Source organism: Misgurnus anguillicaudatus, chromosome 2, assembly GCF_027580225.2.
Source record: "Misgurnus anguillicaudatus chromosome 2, ASM2758022v2, whole genome shotgun sequence".
NCBI classification, from domain to species: domain Eukaryota; kingdom Metazoa; phylum Chordata; class Actinopteri; order Cypriniformes; family Cobitidae; genus Misgurnus; species Misgurnus anguillicaudatus.
The window spans coordinates 43,338,549-43,363,774 of record NC_073338.2 but is presented as its reverse complement, the minus strand read 5'-3'; the positions used below and the strand labels follow the sequence as shown (position 1 = coordinate 43,363,774).

Here is a 25,226-nt window from a genome sequence, read left to right as displayed (position 1 = left end):
ATAACATTCATCAGCAATTAAAGCAGAGATCTCAAAAGATATATTAAAAGAAAAAGCTTGATCTTACCTATTGTGCAGGGTTTGTGAGTTCCAGACGAAAAAGTCCATTCTGGCCAATTAAGCTCAAAACCCTATTAAGCAAAACAAGACACATAAGGTAAACAGACAGACTCAAATGATAGTTTTAAATGTAAAAGCTCTGAAATCATTCCCAGTGCACCCAATGTCTCATTATAATAAACACATTACCAGAAATTCCACTTACATCACTTGAATCATCCATAGGTAACTCTCGTATCACTGTGACTGGCCCTGTTTAAAAAGAACAGGTTAGAGTTCAGTTGGGTTATGAGATCAATATGAAACTGTTCATATGCTGATTGAGCTGAAACAGTTTAGCTTTATATTGCAACAGAGACCTCAAAATCTGAAGTCCTAAAGTTCTTGAGCTCTCCCCCTCCTTCCATGTGTGCACGTGCACGAGGTAAAGCTCATCTTCGCTTGTTTCTGAATTTAGACCGTTGCATTAAGCGGTCATCTCTGCATAAGTTACAAAGTTTCAAAAGTAAAAGATGTAAAGCACTCACGTTTTAAATCAATTCATTTTCTGTCATTCTAAAGACTGAGAGAAATAATAAAGCACCTAGCAAGATGTGGGTTTTATTAAGCAGTCAGTCACATTTGTGTTTGTATTTATGTACCGTTATTATGGCAATGGGCGTTTCGTTTTCTGAAACACAATGTACTGTATGCAGAAAGACCATTGATAACAAACTAAGACAGCTGATCAGAACAGTAGACTGAATCTTTGAACTGCTTAGAATGAACCGTCTCAACATCCTGAGAAATTAGGTAAATTGTAAATTTATATTTTGAGAAAATACCTCAAATTTTTTTTTTACCTTGAATGCATTTAAACCTGTTGTAGGGGACCCCAAGACAATATTAGGCAACTTTAAAATTCAATCTGAGGGACACTTTATGATGTCCGGGAAAACCGCCCCACAGTCCCCTCTATTTGTTGATGGTTTTGTGTCATTAAGTGTTGCTATCCCTGCAGCACTGGGGAGCAATTAGGGTTAAGGTGCCTTGCTCACAGCACCACAGTCCCAACCTGACAGCCGTGAGACTCAAACCAGCAACTCTCTGGGTACAAGCCCGACTCTCTAACCACTAGGCTACTAAACTCCTTATAGCAGGGGTCTTCAACGTTTTTTGGGTCGGGGACCCCTTAGATGAAAGAGGCATGGAGCGGGGACCCTCTGATACTAAATGTGTAAAACTGATATTTAAGTAATCAGTAAGGTACGAGAGGCTGCTTTTTCGTATTAGGCACAAAGCAAAGTGGACTAAAGTACAACTATTGACCAATCAGAATCAAGGACTGGAACTGTTTTATAAATAGAAACAAACCATATTGTCACACAGCCATACTATATTAGGAAAGTACATTGACACTATTATGCTGTTGTTGTACATGCATAAATTTTTTGTTAAAGTAGATTTAGTTTTTATATGAATATAATAAAAATAATATGAATATAATAATAATAATAATAATAATATATTATTTTAAGGTATTTGCAGTGTAATAGATTTTCATTTTACTGTGAATTTACCTGAACCTGGGCTTTTTAGTTTATAAAGATGACTGACCATGGTGAATGGCACAAAGACTCTCTATTTTGGTGGGGGTAGAGGTTGTGCTACTTTATAATTCAGAGGTTTGTTCCCTTTCTCGTGTATCGTCATTGTCACGAGTTTGAGTAACGCAGGTTTATTTTCTGCATAGCTTCATACGGACTACCGGCACATCCGGAAACTTGAGTGTAAATTTCGTCACTGCCCCTTTTTGGGGGATAAAAAAGCAGACCTTCCATTGACTTCCATTCAAAATAGCGGAACAATGCAACAATTTTACACAGCCGGCAGGCATAAATAACTTATGAAATCACTCAGATTAAACATGTTGAGTATTTATCTGTCCATCCTGCCTGCCATAGAGCCCGAAAGATACATTAACACATTTAATTTGGTCAATATAAAAACATGTCCCTTTCATTCTCACAGCGTCAAATTTGTGTAACAACGCCATCCAGTGAATGCTGGAAATATCGCTAAGGCAGTTAGTTGTATGACTCGACGTAAAAGTGCACTCATTACTCTTAATATAAAGACATAATAAATAAATATGAAGTAACTTTCAAATACGAAGTAAAATCATTCACTTGCTTCCCTGTTGACTCGATGAGGTACGAGTAAATGTCCGGGTAAGACACCTCTGGCCAATAGGGAGCGTTGTTACACAAATTTGATGCTGGGAGAATGAAAGAGACATGTTTTTATATTGACCAAATTAAATATGTTAATGTATCTTTCGCGCTCTATGGCAGGCAGGGTGGACAGATAATGTTTAATATGAGTGATTTCATAAGTTATTTACGCCTGCCGCATGTGTACGAAGGTTGCTTTGTTTCGCTATTTTGAATGGAAGTCAATGGAAGATCTAGTCTGATTTCCCCCAAAAGTGGGCGTGAACCTGTTCAGAGACATTCTATGACGTTGTGCCGGTTGTGCGTATATCAGACTCAGAAAACATGCATTGAGTCGGCGCGCATCTCTTTGGGGCAACTATTTGAAAGGCGGATTTCAACATGAATCTTGCACAAAGCACCATCACGGTGCGCGTTTCATACATTTTTAAATGCGAGCGATAGTTTTGTCAAAGTTTATAATGCAGACGCGGTGTGGTGTCATTTGCCTGTTGAGTTAGCGCTTTAAATCTGAACCGCGTGAAACAGCTGTCCAAGTTCAGAAATATGAGACAATGTTGCACTGACTCTAAAATAACATTCTGAAAGAAAGACACACATGCCTATAAGATTTACCTGTTTTATGATGCCTTTTCTGTTGCAACTGCTGCTTCCTGAGTGTACATTTATAATCTTCAGATATTTTATTTTGGTCCGCTTGCTAAACTGAACGCGCGCCTTCGCGGCCACGCACGTGCACAACTTAAAGGGGACATGGAACGTTTTTTGTACATATATTTTACATTTTTAGCAAAAAATAGCTTGTGGTCAAACATCATTTGGCGGACCACCTGCAGTTCCGTCGCGGACCCCCGGTTGAAGACCCATGCCTTATAGCATTCTGTGCAGGTCTTAAGTTGATGATTTACTATTCATTATAACATATACCAGTAATCAAAGAGATCTCATATTTAAAAGAAAGCATAAGAGACAACCATACCTGGGCCCTGAGCTCTGACCACTGGGATTATCCAATGCGAGGCAGATTCTTGCCACTTCTTCGTAGTTTTCGAAGACTGTATGGAAGATCAAAAAAGAGAAAGTGCACAGACAGACTCAAATGACAGCTGATTAAGATAAAAGGGCTTTTCACACTGCACTTAACCCTGGGTATCTTCGTTCTTAACCCTGCAGAGGGTTTCACACTTGTAATTTAGAAGCGGAATTATTCATGAAATTAAACCAGGGTTTTGAAACCCAGGGTTGCTTGATAATTACAGACAGGTGTGTTGGAGCTGGAAATGCAGATTATGAATCCCCAGGGTTATCTCTTAACCCCTGGTTAAGTATGAACAGTGTGAAAAGTGAAAAAGATAACCCAGGATCCGTTAACCCGAAGTTTAGAATAACCCAGGATTAACTTTTCCACTGTAAAAAGCCCTTAATATTATTCCCAGTGCACAAACTCATGTAATGAGAAATTCGTTATCACTTACATAACCCTTCGGCTCTGCTATATTCTCTATGTCTGGCCCTGTTTGACAAATAGAGATCAGCTGATTCGAGTGAGAACAATATGAATTTTTTTTGATGCAGAATAAACAGTTTAGTGTTCTGTGTTTTTTATTCTAGTATGGATGCACCGAAGAAGAAAATTATTGTCCGAAGCCAAACCAAATAAATAAATGATAAATGAAACTTGTAGTGCTGTATGTTTTCATTTCTTTCTCTAACCCTTTCACCGGCATTGACAAGTTAAATTGATTCGCCAATTAAGAGAAAACGCTTCCCTGCAAATGACAAGTTTTTCCGGCAATCTATAATAGCGTTATTATCCACCTGATGGCGCTCTTACCCAACTTATGCAACCAGGAAGCAACCCCTTCCCCCAAACAGTTCAGATGCAGTGCGGGTTTTGATCACCGCTCTAAATAGGATTTCTATCAGAAGGCTTTCAAAATAAAGCGCAATTATCTCAGATTTTTGCCTAAAATTTTTTATTTTTAAGGAACCTACCCATATTTGAGGGGTGATAAGAAGAGAGCAAATGAAGGTAGGATAAAACTTTGTTTTTTTTTTACTTTTGTGAAAATCATAAACAATGCTGGCGCTGGCAACTTTTTAAAAACCGCTGGTGGAGAAAGAGTTAAAATGCTTTCATCAACATGTTTGATGCATGTGCGCACCTCTCACTCTGCGCTGGTTGCTATTTGATGGAGTCATCAAAGACCTCATTGTTCGTAAAATTTGTTTTTGATATATTTTCGGCCGAATAATTTCGGTTGCCAAACATTCCGTGCATCCCTAGATTCTAGAGCTCATAACCTGAAGTCTTCTTTAGTGCAGACACATCCACAGTGAAGGATGTGTTTTTGGGGCAATTCGCTCTAAATCTATAATTTATGAAGCACTACTAAGAAAGTAGAGCGTGCGTTTAGGTCAGTTTAAGGTGCAAACTTGAAAATTATATTCAATACACATATTTTAATGATATTTTAGGGGGGGACAACCCTTAAATCCCCCGGGATTTCCGCCTATGCTCAGATCTATCATTTGCTGCACTCAGAATCCTGTGGATGGGTTAAAAAAAGACCTGGGGTCCAAAAACGCAGCGCCGCGTTTTGACACAATTTTTCCTGTGAAATCCACATAATCATACACATACATGTAATACATCATTCGAAACTGTGAAGTGTCTACTTTAATGTGAGTGCCTACACTGTAAACCCGAATAAGTTGGGAAATTTTAAAAAAAAATTGAGTTTCTGGTTTTCATTTATGTTAATTGGACCTAACTGAAAGTACTAAGTAAGTTAACACAAACATTTTAATTACTACACAGTTATATTTTGAGTTCTTGCATATCAAACATTTTAATTACTACAGTTATATTTTGAGCTCTTGCAACTCAAACATTTAATTTACTAAACTTGTGTATTTTGAGTGCTTGCAAATCAAATGTGTCATTTACTATACTTTTCTATTTGAGTTCTTGCTAAGCAAATTATTTATTTTCTATATCAAGTTAAATCAACTTCTAAAATCTTTATCAAAATGCTTCAGCAATTTCACAGAAACACATGACATGTGTAATAAAATTTTGGCAATTTATTTCACAAAAGGATTGCTCCACAGCACATTTCATACATTTAAACTAGCATGAGAGAGTTGCATTAAACATCTCTCTTAAATTTACAAATGTGATACAATCTGCAGTGAAAAATTAAAGTCTGTTTAGCAACCCACATAAGTAAAGTTACCCTTTTAATGGGTTCAAGGTAACATAACTGTTTAACAGCATTTCATATTTTTCAGTCAAAAATTAAATTCTCTTAGCAACACAACATACCTTTTAACAGGCTCAAACTGTTTAACAGCATTTTATAAAATGAGAAATGAGCAAGGAATGGTTTTACAGCCAACTTCATATTAACACCACACAGTTGCATTAAACATGACAATTTCTTAAACTGAACCGGTTTGTTAATACAACAACTTGTCAATAAGAACTAAGTAGATACAAGTAAAAAAATCAAAGTAACATCAGTTAGATAACATTTAAGTAACTCTTTTTGTCTTTTGTGTGTGCTGAGGTAGTACAAGTTATGCTTCACAATAACTCGTTCTTTAATGTTTGCAGGCGAGGAGACAGTTTCCCACCTTCCATGCCAAGCAAAAGTTTTTTTGCACAAATACAAATGTTCTTGCAAGTCCTTTAGGAATATGTATGTGAAAAGCATACAGGAATCCAAACAGGACAAGAAAGGCCTCTGGAAGTTGGTTGTGGGTGGTGACCAATTCGTCCTCAAGAACAACAGAGACATTCACTGGGTTACTATGCATTTGGGCATTAGAGCTGTAATGCACAACCGTATATTGCCCCAGTGGCTCTTTCTCAATGTGCACTGCAGAATCTTCAAGCTAAAAAAATCAGGAACAAAAAAGATTAAGAACATGAAAATGATGCTACCAGAATTTAGTACATCACTTATAAGGAATTATCCGTTACATGGCTTCTACACAGGTGTCTTTTGAATTCACCGAATGTGTGAAAGATTGAGGGGCAATCATGATACATACATGGAAGTGGACTTATTTTTGAGCAGTGTCTATGTTCTAGTCTGTGGTGTCTGAGGAGGTGGAGTCTTGAACGATGAATCTTTTTACACCCTGCACTCCCAGTCTATCATCCTATTTGAAATCTGAAAAGAAACATTTATACGGTTAAACATTATGATTCAAACAGTAATAGCAAGCAGGACCTAAAAATAAACATGTAGCAAACGCAACAATTCTCTCTCATTAAAACACATACATTGACAAATGCAATATAATGCATATTAATAGTATACATATGTGTCTCATTTACATCTCATTGCGTGATATTCAGTTAATCACTTAAACAGCCATGTGCACAACGATTCACATTAACCACTGTTTATTACTTTTAGACCAGTCACTTAACACATCGACTAATAGTATAAACACAAACTAAAAATCCTGATCAATACATATAAAACTTGCATTGCCATAACCTTAATATACACATCATTAGAAATAATCATTTAGACCACAACCATTACGCTCAAGTTATCGTCACATTGAGGGGGGGGATTCACGTGCGCCACGCGTGACCTACTTTTCATTTAACAGTGTTTAGCTACTTTTAACTAATAAAGTGCATAAAACAAACTCATAATAATTCCCACAACAGTCACTGAAGCATTAAAGCAATAAATAATAGGTTTTCTAGGGGTTTTACCTTCAATAAGGGAACAGGTATTAGAGACAAACAAACACGCTGAGTTTCCCTCGATCAGTGTATTGTTCTATGATACTAAAGGAACGCTACTTGACCCTAGTCACCTGTCCTACTGGAATCTTACAGTACTGCAGTCACTAAATTCCCTAGCCAAATATGGCATTACTCATAAAAGACAGCAACAATGTGACAACGCATCTAAAAATATTATATCTACATCACATCTAACTGTTAAACACAATTATGTACACGAAAAGTAAACATAATGGCCTTTAGAATTGATACACTGAGTTTAAAGGTGATACTTACAGCACCCCATGAAGCGACCGATCCGTCATCTTGAGGAGAAGAACTCAATGTGAGCAGCTTACGTGAACACGGATGACGTCAGACGCAAAATCTCTAAACTGAGGGATTTTAAGTTGGAGTACATTAAAGAGACAGTAAGTGCAAATTAAAAAACAACATGTATTCATCAAACTTAAAAAGTTTAATTTTTACAAACTCATAAATATCTGAAAGTTCTAAATACTCAACAAGGTTAATTAATTTGAACTAATTGTAATGATTTAAGTTAACAGTACTAAATACAATTAATTACTTAGAGCATTCGGGTTTACAGTGTAACAACAAAACCATGTGCTTTTGGCAAATAAAGAAAATAAACAGGGAGTGCATTCACACACTGTGGCACGTGCAGGTACTGTGATTGACAGGCAGATTTTACACAGCCCTGTGCTGAGTGGACCAAATGAACCGGCCTGCGCTGATTGGACCAAATGAACCAGAGCGGTGGATTTTTGCAAAACAAATAACAGGCTCTAGGTGGCGCTAGAAGCGCGGGTTTTTCTTAAACAGTCTAATTTATGTTGTTCTATCGGAGCATAGTGTTGGTTTCAGTGAATATGATTAAAAGATATGATCGAAATAGTTGCCGACCGCAACTTTAACTGAGCGTGAGCAGCGCAGCAAAAATAGAGCCGACACCGAAACAATCGCAGAACTGCTGCTTCAGCGAAGCTTCTGCCACGCGAGCATGCACAGCTCACGCGTGCCGTGTGCATGCTTTAAAGCTCACGTAACACACGCTGTTTCTGCATTTCTGATGTTAATCTGGAGTACCTATAGAGTAGTATGACATCCATTATATCTCCGAAGTATGGCGTCATTTCTGTGCCAAAAAGAATCGAGCGCATCACTGATACCCGCGCGCGTGCAAAAGTGTTATCGCGAGAGCATAACAGATCTGCAAGCGAGGAAACAAAAGATTGCGAGCTCCTTTTAAACCCTTGCGCGCGCATGCCATCTCATATTCTCGCAATTCAAGCCCTCACGCGCAGAGATTAGTGATGGCCGTTTTCGAAGCACTGCTTCATGAGGCTTCGAAACATTTACGAATCTTTTGTTTCGAATCAGTGGTTCCGAGCTTGTTTCAAACTGGCCCAAGTCACGGGATTTTAGCAAACGAGGCTTCATTACGTCATAACTGTTTCGAAACGTTTCGAAAATCCGATGGTTCACCACTAGGGGGAGTTGATCACATGACCAGTGTCTAATATGTTTAGATGAACTCGGGTCAGTTTTATTATGAAAGTTCATAAAACATTTATCCTTCTGACTAATAACACTGCCATGTTGTCTACTTTTTGTTTATAGACAGATTTAATGACAAAAATATGCATAATTAAAAGGGTAGTTAGTTTTATTCATTTGTTTGCCCTAAATAAAACTAAAAACACATAATACACTTTTATCTGTGTCTTAATTAAGTTAAATAATTTTTTGTAACATATTTTAATAAAAATCTTGCTATTATTTTGTAAAAAAAGTGTATAATGTTTGGACACATCTGCTTTTACACTATTTTGACCAGCAGGGGTCGCCAGCGTGTGTGGGTTTCGAACTGCTTCGAAAAACTGAATCAATTTTCAAAGCAATTGGTTCAATTGATTCGAAGTTTCGAAAAGCTTCGTTTCTCCCATCACTAGCGGAGATCTGTCTTACAGCACGCGCAAAATCATCCCCACACTCTCGCGCTTCATCCTCTCTCACCTGCTACTTTTTGCTTGCGCTAATACAATTCTTTTTGGCAGTCGAGGGGCGGGGCTTATTTCTTTACATGTAATCTCAAATGTCATTGGTTACTACACTATTCTTAAAACCGGTACAAATAGTACAATTTCAATATATTAAATATAATGCAAATAGATTAAAATAGATTAGATTCGAAATGCATTTAATATATTTGAAGTTGTTTCAATATAATACATTTAATATGCATTTAGTATAGTAGCATTTAAATATATTAAGTATGTCCCAAAAAATACTATTTAAATATATTTCTTTTTCACCTGGGTAGTAAGTAATAGTAAATATATTTATAAAGTTGTTAAAACAATACACAATAAAGTAGGCTAAAACTACCTGAAAAGACAGTACAGCTTTTAATGTAGGTTTGTCATAAAATGTACTGTTGATTTAATGTAAGAAATTATCTGTTGCTATTTTCTTGTCTGATTTGTCTATGAGATTCATTAATGTTAGATTTCTCTCTAAATGACAGCTAAGAGTAAAGTTATATGAGTTCTTCTTACGTTATAATAACAGTAGACCGTTTCAGGAGGTACACATATTACATACAAAAATAAGTTATCAATGAAATAAATGAATTCACTAAATATATTTAATAAGCTCATTGTAATTAGTATCATATTGTAACGGGTGCTTTGAAGAAAGCGATGAAGAAAGTGAATCCATTTGCAAAAGGTGTTTATTTGAAAAATCCCAAAAAGGACCAGCAAACATATCCATAAAGGGTGATCCAAAATCGTAATCCAAAACAGGCACAAGGTCAAGGCAGGCAGAGTACAATCAAAATCCAAATATACAGGCACGGGTCAAACACAGGCAGATAAACAGGCAGAATACAGATAACAGAATATAGAAACAGAGTACAGGGAAACGGGTAGGTTGGGCTAAGCATTAATCAGCCAGGAACAGGTGAACAGGAAGTGACTTATATACAAAAACAAACAGGAAGTGTGAAGCGTGACGTGGCATGATGATTTTCAAAATAAAAGTCAGAACAGAGCAGGATATCAAAATACAAGTACAAATAACAAAAATACACAAAATACAGAAAAATACAAGACAAAACCTTACACATATTCATATAAATCATTATTATGGTTTCTATGGCTAGGACTTGCAGTTTCTTAAAGGAATTAAGTTGCTATTACACACACAAAAAAAACTAAAATAATAATAAACGATGAAAGGCGAGATTTGTATTATCACACTAATAGTTTTTACAGTGGATTGCTGAACATCGCGTGTTTTATTTCCACTTTGACTTCTCTTTCGTTGTCATTCTGTGTATCCGTGCTGTTGTCCAGTTGATTTTCACCACAAAATGGCAGCCGCTGATTACCACGACTGTCCAATCACAACCGGTTTTAAGAATAGTGTAGTAACCAATGACATTTGAGATTACATGTAAAGAAATAAGTCCCGCCCCTCGACTGCCAAAAAGAATTGTATTAGCGCAAGCGAAAAGAAGCAGGTGAGAGAGAATGCAGCGCGAGAGTGTATGGCGAGTGGATAGTGCCACGGATAACCAAGCAAAGGAGACAGTCGTGTACTTTTACGTGAGATAAGGATACGTCGCCTCTACTGACGCGTGAGACCAACGTCATGGATAAGTACGTCGCCGACGAAGACGCGTGACACCTACGTCGTGGACAACATTAATTCTAAATATGTGATATACATATTTGTTTTCCACATATTTAATAAATGTATGTAAACATACATGCATGTGATACTGATGCATTTTTAAAGCTGTGGCATATGGTTATGGTACTTTGTGGATGTATTTGTCAAAAATGACAAAGAAAACACTGCATTATTGTATTAAAAATGCTATATTATGAAGTCCTGTTAGTTTTGTGATCTAAAGACCCCCCCCCCCCAGGATCACCATCAGACAGGTTTTTGCTTTTATACAGCAAGTAAAATTTATCTGGTCAGATCATCTTTAAATATGTAAGTGAGTGTTCAAGAAGATTTGAAATGTATGATCATTATGGGGAATCAACAGCTATTTTAATTACTTTGAACAAAAATGACTGCATTAGTTTACCATCATCAGAGAACTGCCAACTAAGTCTGTGTATATTAACAAACAGTGAAAAGTTGATACTGATTATTATTAATAATCACAAATCAATTACATTATTATTTTTATTTTATTTTTTTATTTTATTTGTGCAGGGATTGGTAAAGTTAATAAATAAATAAATAACCTAATGTTATTTTGTGGTTGTTTTTATATCTTTTAGTATAGTGTTTGTTTAGCGAATTTACACATTATTATTATTATTATTATTAAATCGTGTTAATGTATTGCTTTATTAATAATTAATAGTCAAAAGAACATAGAATTTCCTCCACTGCCTATTGAATGCGCCACACCCAGTCCAGTAGGAGGCGCTAATGAACCTTTAGTTGCCAACCGCCACTCAGGCCAGAAGCGCAGAAGAACAAAATAACCGGGAAAATCTGACAGGACTGAGGCTGCGTCCGAAACCGCATACTGTATAGTAGGTACTGAATTAGATGAAGTACCTACTTACTTGGCATTAAAACAGTAGGTACTGTATAGTATGAATCCTGGTAGTATGAATGAGATTCGGACGTACTACATCCGCCATGTTGCTACATCACGTGACATACATCGTCATCACGTCATGTCATTTCAGCCATAGATCAGCGCGAAAACAGCCGCATGCCTCTTCTTCTTCGTTGGATAACTCCTCTCCCGGGGCATCATGGGATAGTTAAGTGTCCATCGTATGCACACTGCAAAATCTAACCGTAAGTAGTAGGTCATCCGAGTACTTTTTCGCATACTGTTTTTCGAATACTATGTATTCGGACATACTACTCGCCTCGCCTACTGCTTTTCGCGTACTATATAGCATGTAGTAGGCGGTTTCGGACGCAGCCTGAGAGAAGAGTATAACAGCACAGCGGGGTTTCAGAAGTAAGTTTAAAATATTTAATATATTTTGCACAAGTTTCTTGCTGTCTAGTTTGTTACAGCCTAATTAGTCATTACTGTTAGGGGAGGTTTGCAAGTTTTTGTCGTAGTAATCGTGTAGCTTGCGGTTTACTATGGTTTGATACTTAATTTTTCTTGGGTGTTTTTGTAAGTACGTCTTAATTAAATGTTATTGCACACAAAACTGTTCAGAATCTTTCAGATTATATTATTCTGGTTAACCTAATGAAGCATGTTCTTAAAGGAACAGTGATTAATAAGGCACTTACTTATGCAGTTAATTCATAATTTACAAAATACGATTTGTTTAAAAAAGGCAATACATTTATGTTGCCTAACAGTCACTTGAGAAATAATTCTAGAAAAATAACGTGTACAGACATTTTCACAGACATTGTTAATGTAACTGTTACATCTGCATGTAAATTATATAGATAAAAACAAGCATTCTGGCAACAGGTGGTGTGCTTTAGTTAATATATTTAAAAGGTTCATATCTAATGCATTTTGACATCCCTTATATTTATCTTTAAGAGTTATACTTTTATTTTAGTGAGAGGGTTATGTTTGTGTTTAAGCAGACATTGCAAGCAGGCCAAGCACTTATGCCTGAGATGGCTGGAGTCAATACTACCTCACCAAAATTACAACTAATGTTTGGCTCAAACCTTGCCTAATCGCAGTGTTTTTCCCTTTTATTATTTCTCTTTTTGTAGGCCCATCAGAGTGAATTTCTGAGTTCTTTCACATATGCTGTATGGTAAGAGTGAATTTCTGCCAGTTGATACCGGTGACAGGTGTTAATTAAGTTTATCTTTGTATTTTTTATTAAAGGTCAGCGAATGGATGGATTATCCAGTCACCGTACATAATGAAAGGTAAATGGCAATTAATTAAGTAATGTACTAAATGTATAACTGTAGTGTATTCAGTAGCTACTAATCACATTACCTCTATCACTCTCTCTAAAAGACTTGACTGAGTTAGAAGAAGCTGAGCGACTCTTCAGAGTGAAGATGTTATGGTAATGTAAATCTTACGATTTTATATTGTAGTTATATATAATATATCAGAGACAGCACGTCATTTTAACCCTGTTTTATGGTTAAAGGGGTTTTGCACCCTAAAGGCGCTTTTCCATTGCATAGTACCCTACAGGTAAAGTCGAGTCAGCTTACTTTACTTTGGCTTGGTTAGCATTTCCATTGAGTTTAGCAACACTTCAGAGTGGGAGGGATTATAGGGGTGTCAAATGTATATAGCACGACATTCGTTGCTTGACTTATCGAGACTGTTTTCTAAGATGGCTCCTGTCTGTATACGCGTAATGTACTGTCTTTATAAATCTTCTTATTAGGGCTGTCACTTTTGAGAAAAATCAAGCACACACATCCTGCGCTTGAGCGTGTTTCTGAAAAGTAATTGTCACTGACAACAAGCACATATATAACCTATGTATGCGCGCGTGCATATACATTAACCCTGCGCGTGCTGTTTGCTTGACCGTTTTTAATGATAGAGCACACAAACCATTGATATTTGAGAAATAAAACTTACAGCTGAGTTAAGTAGATCTTACTTCACTCGTCTATGTGACATGTGACAGTCAGCACGTGATCATTTTAAATCCGTTTACAAGACAAATGCTGTTGTTGTTTAATATAAAGTTTACATTGCGTTGTAAAAATGATGAAATTATCTTCATACATGCTAATTTCATAATGTGAACGTATTAGCACAAGCTTTTTACTCTGCTATAATATTTAATATTAACAATAAAATGTCATTTTATATACAAACTATAATTCTATATTGACATGCACATGAGGTTCATGTTGGTCCAATTTGATTCCCTCTCTTGCGCACAGTTGCCGTCGTCGGTCCCACTCTCAGCCCCCTTCCTATTACGAGGTGTTACTTAAAAAAATGCGCTACACATGGTATTTTAAAAACCAGATGGTTTATTTATTGTTCGAATACGGATATTTCATGTCATGTTCGAATGCATATTCGAATATCGAATAAAAAGTGACAGCCCTAATTGGAGTTGGGCCGGATACATTCAAATGCATGTGCTTCTGTGTGTACAGATTTTTTTTATTTTAGCGCCTTTTTGCGGCGAAATTGTTTAAAATCACTTGAGTGTTTACATTGACAAACCTTTGAAACACGTGCAAATGATCAACTTTCACCCTATTTAAATTTGCATATTAATCCGCAAATCGCATGCGAGCTGAACTGTGGGTCGTGATCTGTATAGATCACTGACCAACTGCGATCCGTTACACCACTAATTATTATTAAAAATAAACAAACAAACATCTTGAGATACTTGATAGCCTACAATATTTACCTCTTATGATTGAGCATTAGAGACTTGGGCTTGAGTAGGCTACCTGCTGGTGGCAAGCTTCTCATTTCTCTGAGCCAACAATGACCGGAAGTGAACTTCACAGAGTCAAATTGCACAGAAATCTTGTCAAAGAACTAAAAAAATAACGTTATTAACTGGTTACCATTATTTTCAATTAACGGTTCTGTCCTGGAACATATATTTTTGGAAAGTTTCTGGTTTCGTTTCTTTTCCTTGCAAAACATCAAAAGTTTCTGGTTTTCGTTCCTTGAACCGGTTCAAAGCCTTGGTTTACATTGCGTTGTAAAAAAGATGATGAAATTCTTCATACATGCTAATTTCACAACAAAAATGTATTAAAGGGATATTCCACTTTTTTTTTGAAAATATGCTCATTTTCCAGCTCCCCTAGAGTTAAATATTAGATTCAATCCAATCCATTGAATCTGATCAGACCATTAGCATTGTGCTAAAAAATAACCAAAGAGTTTCAATATTTTTCCTATTTAAAACTTGACTCTTCTGTAATTACATTGTGTATTAAGACCGACGGAAATTAAAAGTTGCAATTTTCTAGGCAGATGTGGTTAGAACTATACTCTCATTCTGGCGTAGTGATCGGTGGCTTTGCTGCTGTGGCATGGCTGCAGCAGGCGTAGTGATATTGCCCACTGCCCGAAAATAGTCCCCTGCCATTGAAAGTAACCAAGGGGACTATTTTCGGGCAGTGTGTAATATCACTACGCCTGCTGCAGCCATGTTACATCAGCAAATTCACTGATTATTACGCCAGTTTGAGAGTATATTTTCTCGGTAAGAATCAAATGTTTAACTGAAAAGCTGAAAAATTAGCATATTTAAAAAAAGTGGAATGTCCCTTTAACACAAGCTTTTTATTCTGCTATAACACTATAAACAATAATATATGTAATTTTATATACAAACTATAATTCTATCTATCTGGTTCGTGTTGGTCCAATTTAATTCAGAGCACTTGTTTGGTTTGGTGTTTTCATTTTCATTGTAAGCCTTTAAAAAGTAATTATTTTAGATGCAATATTTACGGCTTAAATTCTCTTATATATTTTTTTAAATATTTAAAATCATTCCGCAGAATTATCCAAAAATTTTTCACAGAAAAAGCAAAAAAAAGTTTGCATACCGACTTACACTGTTCTCTTTGCTTTTTAATTTTAATGAAACACCGCTGACTAAAACATAAAGGATTTAAAATATTCAATACTGTCCCTTTTGTTAGTCGCCACCTGTACGCCTCTAGTGGACATTTAATCTAAAGCTGCAACGATTTGTACCCGGAGTAACTTATTTCAGGGTATGCAGAAATTTAGGCATAGGCATGTATCACGAGTGAGCCTGGGTTGCTCTAAAGCCTATGTTATAGTTGTGCGTAAGGTCTACACCGTAGCCATGCTGTAGGTTATCTGTAGCCTGATGTGCACCTCACCAAAATGTTAACAGCGCGTCAGTTCTACGCGGACCGCAAGCACTGTGATTGATCCACTACAACCCCTCCTGTCAGATATAAAAAACATGTGTCGTAGGCATTTCCGTTTGCGAAAAAAGATTGGCCAAGTTGAGGAGTGTTTGAACTCAAACTGCACCAAAAGTTGCCTATTTTTTTTCCATCACTGCTGGTCTTCTCAAAACATACACAACAAGCTGCTTCTTCTTTTTCGTTTGTGAGTTAACTGAGTAAGCTGCTTCTTTTGCGGTTGAGATGCTTCTGTGGTTTTAGCGAGGATACTGGCCACCAGGAATCTGTGCTTGTGTTTGCGCGTCGACGCAGATTTATATATGAAAACCAACTAGGGCTGGGACAACGCGCCGACGTAATCGACGACGTCGACGCAAAAAATAAGTTGACGCAAAATATGCGTGTCGATTCATCAGACCCAAAAAGGTGGCGCCGTAGAATAGTAGCAACGCGAGTGGCTTCAGTCCATGCCGGTTTCACACAGCAAGTGTGAGCAGTACGTGCGGGCGCGTGCTTTTTTCAGCGCCCATGTTAACAAGCATGCACCCTGCCGCATGAGCAGCGCGAGCTCGCAGCTCTGTAGCAATAGTGTTGCAATCGTTTCTGCGTGGGTTCTGCTGCGCTGCTCACGCTCAATTATGTGAAAGTGCTTTGTTTATGGTTTAAATGCTCGTGGATTGACGCGAAAAAGTGTCATTTTTACCATAAAATCATGAATGTGATGCCAAGTGTGTTTTAACAATCATGATTTTGAGCAATTTAACAGAAAGCAATGAAATATGTCACTGTTGCCAGAAGACTGCGCTTTCATTCACTCTCTGTCCAGCAGTAAATGAGTCCTAATCTATCTTAACAAACTTAAGAGAAAGAGATTTAATAATATATGTGCTTCTTAAGTCTATAATTGTGTTTATATCTGTCATTAAATGGACTAGAACAGCACGAAAACAATGTGGATTAAACAAATAAAAGTTATAAAAGTTACACTGACCATCAAAAGGCACATTAAAGGGGTTTTGCTCATAAATGCATGTAAAATAAAGTAATTTGAACTTGAGATTTTTATACTGTTACTAAACTGCACAGTATGAGCTGCAAACGCTTTATTGAATGCTACCTCTGACTAAGAATGCAGTATTTTGCAATTGTATAGTCTTTTTTATTTTGAAATTTTAAGAGCAATGAACATATATTGAAATGTTTACATTCAGATATGTAAATCAACATGTATAAATTGCTATTAGTTAATTAATGGGGAGATAATCGAGAATCGAATCGAAGTCGAATCGGACAGATAAAATGAATCGTTAGATTAATCGATGCATTGAAAAAAAGAATCGCTTGATTAATCGTTTAAAAAATAATCGTTTATCCCAGCCCTAAAACCAACACATAGCCTATGCTGAAGGACATACGCACAACTATAATTAGCCCTTAAGCATCACCTATTCTTTTAAGAAATGTTTCTTTAAAGGGATCATGACAAATATTTTGTTCTTTGAGGTCCACATTATTTTTGCCCAAAAATTTCCACACGTTTTCACAAAATAAGGAGATTGTAAAGAAATGCTAGTTTTTTTATGCTTGTTACTTAAATGTTACTTATTTTATGCAAAACTTTTTAGAGGCCTGCCAAAAGATCCACCCAAAAGTGCCAGTTAAGGTGTAAGAAGAGTGCATTGCAGACACCTTGAAGTACGTTCCTTATCGTGATTCAAGAGTGAGTCACCCCCCAGAATTATGACAGAATTATAAAAAAAGTTATATTTTTTTTTTAATAATAACACATTAGTTAAATCAAAGATGCAAAAATGCATAACAAAAATACAGTTTTATTTCAGTTTACAAAAACGAGATTACTGAAAGTGCATATTCGTTATTTTAAAAAGGAACAATGTTTTGTTTTTATTGTGAGTGTACACACTGTTGAATGTCTTAATCCTATCCATGTGACCAAAAATAAGTATTTAAGCAGTGGCGACCGGTGACTTCTCTTCTAAAATATGTGTTTGTTACGTTATGTGAACCATGTGCATCATGCGTTTTGTTAAAATAAGTGCCTCCTGCACACACGTCGAAACGCTTACTTAAAGGAATAGTCTACTCATTTTCAATATTAAAATATGTTGTTGCCTTGACTGGGAATTGTTGATGCATCCCTCTATCATCTGTGTGCGTGCACGTGGGCGCTGGGGCGCGCTGCGACGCTTCGGTGGCATTTGGCTTAGCCCCATTCATTCAATGGTACCATTTAGAGATAAAGTTAGAAGTGACCAAACACATCAACATTTTTCCTATTTAAGACGAGTAGTTATACAAGCAAGTTTGGTGGTACAAAATAAAATGTAGCGCTTTTCTAAGCGGATTTAAAAGAGGAACTATATTGTATGGCGTAATAACACTTATGGGAGTACTTCGACTCGGCGCAGTAACACCCTCCCTCTCCCATTATGAGAGGGAGAAGGGGAGCGGACTTTTCAGGCGAGTCGAAGTACTCCCAAAAGTGCTATTACGACATAAAATATAGTTCCTCTTTTAAATCCGCTTAGAAAAGCGCTACGTTTTATTTTGTACCACCAAACTTGCTCGTATAACTACTCGTCTTAAATAGGAAAAACGTTGATGTGTTTGGTCACTTGTAACTTTATCTCTAAATTGTACCATTGAATGAATGGGGCTAAGCTAAATGCTATCGAAGCGTCGCAGCGCGCTACAGTGCTTACGTGCACGCACACAGATGATAGAGGGATGTATCAACAATTCTTAGTTAAGGTAATAACATATTTTAATATTGAAAATGAGTAGACTATTCCTTTAACAATAACTCTGATTACACATGAGATTAAGTTTCTGACAAACAAAAGCGTCTCTCAGAGTCTGTGAATGCGTCGGAGCCTCACACAAAAATAATATCAGTTATAGTATTGACATTACAATTTAATTATTAAATGCTTCACAGTCACACATGTTTAACAATCAGTAGTGTGAGCTAGACCTGTTTGAGTCGTGACTCACTCGGATCTTTTACCCGGATCTTTAAATTAACTCATGAGTCGCGAGTCTCTAGTATCATTAACCCGGATCAGTTGAGTCCTACTACAATTCAATGTAAAACCATAAACAGCCCCACCACATACACAAACCTCTTTCAACATTAATAATGAGACTTCGCTCGCTCTACAGATCCACTCGTAACCGTCTGATCGCGCGAGAACTGACCCGAGATTCTCACTCAGAGCCAGAAACATTGCAAACTCGAGAGACCTGCTGATCCGCGAGAGCCGCAAACTGACCTGAGATTCTCACTCGGAGCCGGAAACAATACGGACTCAAGAGACCTGTGAATCCGCTCTGACTCGAGAATCTCTCAACTCGTAACCGGCTGATCCGCACAAACTGTCTCTCAAATCAGAGCCGGAAACACTGCAGATTCGCAGATCTGCCGCAAAGATTGCATACTCGATACAAATACATAATCAAAATGTAAGTACTCTGAAAAAGAGAGCACAAAACTCGAGTGTCTGTAGATCTCTCACGACTGTTTTAAACACAGCTAACTATCTCCACTCGAGACGAAACAAATGATTAGCTTGCGCGAATATCACTCTCTCTCGCGACCATGGCACCACCCGTTGCTATGGGATCTGCCCAGACATGAGCACACCCGATTGATTTGAACGTGCACGAGGCACTCTAGAAAGAGCACAACCATGGCAGAGAAAGTGCATTCAGAACTCTCAGAAAGTGAATTCAGAACTCACAGTACCTGCATATCCAGTCAGCGAAGGGAAACAAGGCAAAAAGGGAATAAACGAAGCAATCAAACAAGAGTAAATATCACGTGGCTTTTCCTCGAGTCGACGAAGCGACGTAGCGGTATTGTCTGTGGAGTGTAGTCCTCATCAGAGTCAACAATGCTTTCATCAAACTCTTCCATGCAAAACACTGGCTTAATAGTGAGTACTAGAAGGCATCCTATCTGTTTATATTCCTACTGATAAAGTTAGGTGTATTATTACATGTGATTGTGACTTGATGTTATTACATGCACCGCGCTCTTTCCTCTCCGCTCGTCTGAGGTAAATCCTTCTCCCAGCAGAGCGGTCGACGTCACGCGTTCATGTGTTTTGGGGGCGTGGCTTTAGAAGAAACCCAGAAGGGAGGGGGTGGAGTGAATGGAAAGGGTGAGCTGTGTTTGGAACAGTGGTGGGAGGTCTGCAGACACTCGATTTTTGTACTCTCTTTTTCAGAGTACTTACAGCCTGCTGTATTGATATATAAAGACAGTTTAAACAAATTTATAAAAACGTTTTTTTAGATAATTCCTGCCTATCCTGCCTTTAACAAAGATACTGGAACAGGAGCTAACTATAAAGCCTTGCTTGCATAATAAATTATAGATTAGCAAATTGTTTCATTGTAAAGATGAAAACATTTGCATTTGTGTTCACTGACAGATGTACGTTTCTCTTGTTTAAAGGAATTTCATTTTGGTTAGACGTTTATTTGTCATTTTTAATGAATGCCATAAAAATCTGTTTTAATTTGTAATTGTGTAAATGTAAAAAAATTATTACAGTTTTATAGCTACTTACATTTTATAAAATATATTGTTTCTGAATACCAGAAAACTTGAAAAGATTAGCTAATATTTTATAGTTTATAATAGCTGTTTTGATTTAAGATTTTATATTTGTCGTACTCATTGCACTGTATCTAATAAATTTTATTCTATTTACTTTACAGATGGGGCATGAAGACACAGGCCATGGACAGTGCTAGTTTTCAGCACTCACATCCCACACACACACAAATTTATAAAGTTCTCACTGATTCAATGTTTTTATTAAAGCTAGTTATGTTTTGCTGTCAATTTATATTTTATTGTCGTAAGTATTATGTTATTAAGTATTATGTTACATTTTATATCATTTTGATCTGTTAATGAGTTACGTTGCACCTGGAATGTTATCATTTAATAAAATTATGTTAAAAGAGAATGAAGGATCACTGCTAAGCTCAAAAACATTTTTTTATCTAAACTTTGGAATGTTCCAAATAAATGTTCTCAGAACGTTGTATTTTTAAAAAATAATGTTGGTAGCAAGAACGTTGTGGGAGCAATGTTAAGCAAACTGGACATTTTAACGTTCCAAATGAATGTTTGTAGAATGTTATATTTTTAATTAAATTTAGGTGGTAAGAACGTTGTAGGAACGTTATGCTAACCATAAAATAACGTTCTAGCAACGTTAAGCAAACTGGACATTTCAACGTTCTTAGAACGTTCCAAACAAACGTTTGTGGGACGTTATATTTTTAATGAAATTTAGGTGGTAAGAACGTTGTAGGAACGTTATGCTAACCATAAAATAACGTTCTAGCAACGTTAAGCAAACTGGACATTTCAACGTTCTTAGAACGTTCCAAGTGAACGTTTGTAGAACATTATATTTTAGTGAAATTTAGGTTGTAAGAACATTGTAGGAACGTTATGCTAACCATAAAATAACGTTCTAGCAACGTTAAGCAAACTGGACATTTTAACGTTTTTGGAACATTCCAAATAACGTTCCCACAACTAGGGCTGCACAATATATCGAAAATGTATCGCCATCGCGATAACTGTGTATGCGATATGCATATCGCAGGGAGCTGCGATAACTTGCATTTATTTTACGTGTCTATCATTTGTGTGTTGCATGCTTCATCGTCCAAATTATACAGATCAGAAGGTGGTTCCCGCACACTTACTTTACTTGGGCGACTCTCTCAAGTGTATATTAACAACTGCCCACGTATATTTAGCATCAAATTTTGTCTTTTTTTGTCCGTGATAATGACATTATGCGTGCGAGCACGTCGTGTCTTTTCTGATGAGTTCGCTGTGCGTTCGCGTGCTTTCTGTTTCTCGATGAATTAGGTGCGACGCAAAGCTCAGTGTCATTGAATCATTGTATCCTTCCATGTTCCTGAACTTGATCATAGTTGTATCCATTAGAGGTCTTCACGGAAGGACACGAGTCTATATTTTGAAAGGTCAGTTGGGTCCGAGTCGGTCCCGTTTTAATTACTTCAGGTACCGGGTCTGTTTAAACCCAAGTCGATCAGAGACGGCCGTGAAGAGTCTAATGCACTATAGCGCATGTGCAGTCTCAAGCGTGCCTCCGGTTTCTATGGCGATGAAAACTTACTCTTGTTTATATAAAGTCACGGCCACGCGCTGCACTTTCTTTCTCCCATGTTTATAGTATTATTATCAATGAACCGTCTTTTTATATCTAAAAGGTTTGCTACAAAGATGGTAGCAAATAACCAATGTTAATGCCAAGCCCATTGTACTGAACGAGCAGCTCAAACTGTCAAACAGTCATTATGTAAGCGGAATCTAAATACTTTATATAGAGTATACTTTTGAATCTAAAATAATGACGGATTAAGCTCTTTGCTACAGAGGAATAGAAAGAGAGGCACTTTTACTGCTTCTACACAAACCTATCAACTTTATAATCCATAGACCTGCATTGTCTATCATTAATATACTATACATTTTTTTGTATAAAGTTAGTCTTTCTACACCTTTCACAATGTTAATAAATCCATTTAAAGGGGGTCATATTCACAAGTTCATTCAGCTTTGTTCATGTCAAAGAGAAAGGAAAGAGAGTTTGGAGTGGTTGGATTTATGAAAATAATATAAATATTCAATAAATCAAAGTACTGCGTTATGGTCACACATTACTAGTTTTTTGTCACATGTATAGCATATTTTAATTACATCTTTAGAATATGCATTACCTCTTTATTTCATTACATACCTAAATGCTAAAATAAAAGCAAATAAAAAAAGAATTTCTCTAAGTAAAGCCGAAAGTATACTAGGGACGTCCGCGTACGCGCGCCGTCCGCATGACGTCATTTTCGTCATCAGGAGGGTCCGCGGCCGGCCACGCGGACCGTCCGCGTGCAGCCCAAAATTTGAGACCGCGCGGACAGTGCGCGTACAGTCCGCGTACAACAGCGCATGCGCGTGAAAATCTTTAAACAGGGCCCTCCACTATAAACAATTATACAAAGGAAATAGACAGCATTTGCACACATACTATCGTTTTTTTTTTCTTTAACTTTTACTTCTTCCAAGAACAGAAAGCTCTGGAGCATGTTTGTTTGATTCCTGTTCTTTGTTGTCTTGTTGTTTGTTCTAAACTGTGTTTGCAATGGTGGATCAGTTACTTTTCTTCACCTATCCTAATGTTTTAATGTACTGTAAATGTCTCCAAATCAGTGCTGCCCTGACAGCCTGTTAGACTAATAATTTGAATAAGAAATCATTTGTATTGCGTATAGTGTCGAACGCGGCCATCCGCGTGTAGCCGCGGGGACTATACTCGGAAAGCTGCGCGGACGCGTGCGCGCACGAGCCGGACGCGGACGCGGAAAAAAAGTATACCCGGGCCTTAAGACATATCGCAAGGCATATCGCCATCGCACCCACCAACAGAACTATCGCATATCGCATATTTTCTCATTATCGTGCAGCCCTACCCACAACCAAAACGGAACGTTAGGAAAACGTTCTCAGAACATAAATTTGTTAGCTGGGGCACTATCCACTCGCCATACTTTGATATAAATTTCGAACATGCGCCGTCGTCGCCGGTAAACGATTCCTTTCGCCCTGACGTCACCGCCGGTCTTATGTCTGCAGTCCCAATGAAATCCATTCAAAACTCCACACGGACTGGCGGCGACGGAAGGGTGGGCTGCTTATCCTTCTCCAGGTTAGGCTTTGAATTGGCAGCATCCACTCGTCATACAGAGTGTGGGGATGATTTTGCGCGTGCTGTAAGACACATCTAAGCGCGAGTGCTTAAATTACGAGCATATGAGATGACATGCGAGCGCGGGGGTTTGGAAGGAGCTCGCAATCTTTTGTTTCCTCGCGTGCAGATTTGTTGTGCTCGCGCAGTGGCACTTTTGCGCGCGCGCGGGTATCATGCGCTCGATTCTTTTTGGCACAGAAATGCCGTCATAGTAGTCTTTAACAGTGGCGGCTGGTGCAAAATTTGTTTTTGTTTTTTGGGAGGGGGTTGCTTACCTTCAGATAACTCAACATATAAAAACACTATTGCATATAAAAAATTTAAATGAAATTAAACTTGTCCACTTACCGTAAGGGTCCGTCATCGTGAAAGATCGACTTTATATTGCGATTTAAACGCTTCCAAAAATAGTACAACTATGGGGAAGTTTTCCTTATGTTTATACAGAAATTAAGCCACGCAAAAATCGACTTTTCTCATTTTTGTTTGTCCTCCTATGCAAAGCAAAAAGAACCCGATCGTGACAACTGAATCAGGAAGTTGTTGATCTCTACGTCTACTATCATGGCTGTGTCCGAAACACAACTCATTCACTGTTCCCTTCACTCCTACACACTCAATCACTGTAGCCTGCTTCACTAGTACAGTCCACGCGGCTACTAGGAAATACTGGCTGCGTTCAAATACCCACACTTGCCGCTGCGCCCCAAACCGCCAACTTCCATACTGTATATAGTAGGCGAAGTAGTGCTTTTTACATACTATATAGTATGGAAGTAGGCGGTTTGGGACGCAGCGGCAGTTTTTGCACTAGATCACTTACTTGACGTATTTCCTGTATTTTACCCAATTGTTCTAGTCGGCGTAAAGTTACCAAGCATGCGTGTAGAATTCACACGATGGAATGGAACACACTTAGCAACAGTAAAACATGTCAGTTCAAGTAGTGAACTGGCAGCATGCACCAAAAGGTATTCGTTTTTTATTTAGGCTACTTAAAATATATATTTTTAAGTCTTTGTTTTTATATAATGAACACATAAAAACTTCGAAATGAACATTTGCTGAACTTAAAGATTATTATCTTTACTTATCTGAAACTTTTAGAATTTTTTGCACTTGTAAAAAGCTCTTCATTTTGTACATGCAGCTTTAACAAAGTTGGTTGTTTGTTCAGTAGTCCCTGAATAAACACAGTTAATGCTGTTTCTAATTATCGGATAAAGACAGTTGCAGATGTTTTGCAAAAATACAACAATGAACACGTTTATACATGCACCCTCATAATGCGATTATAATGGGATTTTGGCAATACTGCGATTATACTTTACATCGTGTTAACACAATACTTTGATAAAAAAATGTTCATAATATTGGACATTTCTTGTAATAAAAACTTTTTTGCAATTGTTTATGTCACTGACTGAATATGTAATTCTTGCATTTACACAGCTGTACCAGCAGATGCCACCAACACGC

The 25,226-nt window shown here is 37.3% G+C and overlaps 1 protein-coding gene and 3 long non-coding RNA genes across 9 annotated transcripts in view; 1 reads left to right on the top strand and 3 right to left on the bottom strand.

Annotated features, from left to right (window-relative positions):
- The window catches only part of LOC141350579 (uncharacterized), a 30,475-nt gene extending 30,160 nt beyond the window's left edge, over nt 1-315 (bottom strand). Inside the window, exons 1-2 of the long non-coding RNA XR_012358652.1 lie at nt 266-315; nt 68-131 (exon numbers count right to left, since the gene is read on the bottom strand). This is a non-coding gene — a long non-coding RNA (uncharacterized lncRNA). The remainder of the gene's footprint in view (nt 1-67; nt 132-265) is intronic.
- Nucleotides 1-25,226, bottom strand: part of LOC141350574 (NACHT, LRR and PYD domains-containing protein 1 homolog) — a 131,654-nt gene that overhangs the window by 88,161 nt on the left and 18,267 nt on the right. The gene's annotated exons all lie outside the window — the stretch shown is intronic.
- On the bottom strand, nt 5,346-24,460 carry LOC141350578 (uncharacterized). 2 transcript variants are annotated; one of them, XR_012358648.1, is made up of 4 exons: nt 24,096-24,460; nt 7,324-7,421; nt 6,333-6,454; nt 5,346-6,173 (listed from the first exon to the last, which is right to left on the bottom strand). It is a non-coding gene; the product is annotated as an uncharacterized lncRNA (long non-coding RNA). The 2 variants fall into 2 exon arrangements; XR_012358649.1 differs by lacking the exons at nt 7,324-7,421; nt 24,096-24,460 and adding an exon at nt 7,015-7,085.
- On the top strand, nt 11,614-20,924 carry LOC141350576 (uncharacterized). 3 transcript variants are annotated; one of them, XR_012358646.1, is made up of 6 exons: nt 11,614-12,058; nt 12,793-12,836; nt 12,911-12,954; nt 13,049-13,100; nt 17,550-17,644; nt 20,671-20,924. It is a non-coding gene; the product is annotated as an uncharacterized lncRNA (long non-coding RNA). The 3 variants fall into 3 exon arrangements; XR_012358644.1 differs by having other exon boundaries at nt 11,615-12,058; nt 12,793-12,954; XR_012358645.1 differs by lacking the exon at nt 11,614-12,058 and adding an exon at nt 12,067-12,223 and having other exon boundaries at nt 12,793-12,954.